This window comes from Ochotona curzoniae, unplaced genomic scaffold (assembly GCF_017591425.1).
Source record: "Ochotona curzoniae isolate NIBS_2020 unplaced genomic scaffold, NIBS_Ocur_1.0 patch422, whole genome shotgun sequence".
NCBI lineage: Eukaryota > Metazoa > Chordata > Mammalia > Lagomorpha > Ochotonidae > Ochotona > Ochotona curzoniae.
Genome location: NW_024466998.1, coordinates 488,933 through 491,907, shown reverse-complemented (window position 1 = coordinate 491,907; position 2,975 = coordinate 488,933).

The following is a 2,975-nucleotide window of genomic DNA, read 5'->3' as shown; positions in this document are numbered from 1 at the left end:
CACACTCCTCAGTCTTGTCTCTTGAAATACTGACATTTTTATTGAGTGGAATATGAGGGAACCATCTGGATGACTCTGACCAGGAGTGAAGGTGTAGTTATTTCCTTTATCTGTAATAATGACTTTTTAAACGTGTAAAATGGGATTTTAAAAAACGTCATTATGAAAATTTTGAAATATATACAAGAAATGCAGCAGAAACAATAGGGTCAGTTGTGATCAGACTTAACTCTGTGACCCGTTCTGACTTTCCCCCCTTTATTTTGAACTAATCTGAACTAATCCTTTTATTTATATATTCAGACTTTTCTCCACAAAACCAGAATATGTGTCACATCTGCAAATGCAGCGGTTAACACCTCCGTGGCATGAAAATAGGAAAGCTCTTGGGTACCACTCTTTTTTCTCTTAAGCTTTGGATCAAGAGCAAAGATTCTGAAGCCCTGGCTGTATAATTCCACAATCAGTAAGATAGTAGCAAATGGGTTGGAATATTAATTATTAAGTCAATTATTTAAATAATTAAAAGGAGAACTCAGAGGAGCAACAGTTTTGAATTGGCCTGGTCAACGTTGAAAAAACATTCAGAGATTATTCTGAAAACTGGTGAAGTGGAAGACGAGAACCATAGGATAATCAAACGAGGAAGAAATTTCATAGAACGCAGAGAAGTATTCCAAATAGTAGTTGCAGAAGCAATGTTAGAATATCGCTGCTCCGTAGCTGCCAATGAATTGATGCGTCTGCCCAGTGATCCTTAGTGACTGCTGAGCTGTCGGTTCCTGAAGTGATGATGAGGACTGATGTGTGGTTGTGTCAGGGGAATGGTAACACCTGCTGCTCAGTCTTCCCGTGACGTACCTTCCATGAGAAATACCCAGCACCAACTCTGATGTGTCTTACCAAAGAACAAAAACAAGAACCTGAAGTATGTGGATTAGAGATCTGTCTGTTGAGAAAACCCTAGCAGTATATTAAAGATTGTGATAAAGGGCATTGTGATGCGGAAAGTGCACTGAGCCACTAGTATTTCTTTCCGAAATGTGCCTTAAAACAGATTTTTTAAATGATCGGTTTTAAAAGTTAGCTTCTTATTATTGCTTTTTGGAATAGTGGCTGTGTTTTTATAGTAATAATAGAGTGAGTGTCTTTGGTTTTCCCACTGGCACTGGAATGCTATATACATGTTGTGGTCTTTGTATGTTGGTATTTTCAGACAAATTCAAGTATTTTGAGAGCAGTATAGGGAGGATCAGAAGTTACAGGCAGATTTTTGTTTTAAAGAAACTAAAGATAATGGTATACTTTTAGTGAGATACAATGAAACTTTATTTGTTGTCTTTAGCAATCATATCCTTTGACCATTTGTTGTTAAAACCTTAAGTAGAAATTTCAAACACCTAATAACCACTTGGTTCCCAAGGCAAGGTATTTCTCTAATATAACTTATTAAAGGCAATGAAACATCATCCAACAGTTTAGAAGGAATTTTTAGTTATTTCTGGACAGATAGCTTCAGTCTGACATTGGTCAGTCGTGACTACAGATGAATTATTTAGCATCTGTGAGATAATGTCCACATTTTGAAGCTACACAACTTCTTTGACTCAATTACATGGTTACTGGCCTGACATGATACAGCATGTTTCTGCATGTGCTGTGAAGTGCCATTTTAGTGTTCTTTATTTTCCTTCTTCTTCATTTTTTTTTTTACTTGTTAGCTTTGTAGAGCCACCAATGACTTACGTATTTGTAACTCAACACCATAATTAGCCTTAGCAGCCTTAGCCGGGGAGAGACAGTCAGCAAATATTGTTGGAAAACATCCTACGGTTTAGATGAAATTGCTAACGACGTGATTGAGCATGAGAAATTGTAACTTAGTAATTCCTTGGACTTTGTAGGAAAATTATAATCAAAATGACTGTTGGGGATGGGGCTTTCAAGTTTTTTATCCTTGGCAGATCCTCATTCTTGAACGTAACTTTTCCATCTTTAGTTAAAATATCAAAAATAAGGAAAAATGTCACTCTGATATTTGTTGTATAACTACTTTTCTTTAGAAGGTTTTATTTGGAACCATCTAATTTGTTTAAAAGCTACTTGTAACTTAACATATATTAATAAATACTTATACAATTGAGTATAGCTATTATTTGCTAATATGTAGGTACTAAACTATATTAAATATACAATACTGATATAAAAGTGATAACTACAACTTAAGTTTTAGCAGTTTCAAAAGAGGAAACACAATAGATGCTAGCATGGCAAAACACACATTAAAAATTGATAGATGTCTCACTCCATCTTGTCAATGGACAGAAAGAATACCAGTAAAAATGGCAAAGAATCGAGTGAAGAGCTTCCCACCTTGGCTTGGCATGATGTGGTTTGTAGGCAAATTGGTGGAAGGATGTGGAGGCAAATTGAAATTCATGGGTGGATCCAGACACCCTCTCTGACCTTTTGGATGCCTATACTAAAAACAAATCCCGGAGTAATACAGGATGACTTTAGCTTGTGAGTCATGGTTTGCCAATTCCCTTCTTAAAGTACTGCAAAATACCTCTGCATAAAAATATGCCATGTTTTGTTTTGCCATATCACGGGTTTATCATGTCAAACCTTTCAGTATTAGAAACTGCTGTGGTTAACCATATACAAATAGCCCTGCACGTGCATGAATACTCCCAAAGAAGGTGGAATTACTGTATCTATGGGCAGATATCTTGACCTATCAGATTTCTGGTCCACTATCTGAGTGAGTCAGTTCCTGGCTTCAGCTTCCTGTTACTGCAGTCCTTGGGAGACAGAGGTGACAGCTCATGCATTGGTGTTCCTGCAGGGCACGTGGTTCTGTGGTTTGAGTTACACGACCTGGGCTTCAGCCTGGCCCAGCCTTGGTCCCTGTGGGATTTGGGGAGTGGACCAACAGCTGACTATTCTTTGTCTCTGTGCCTCTCAAAAACAAA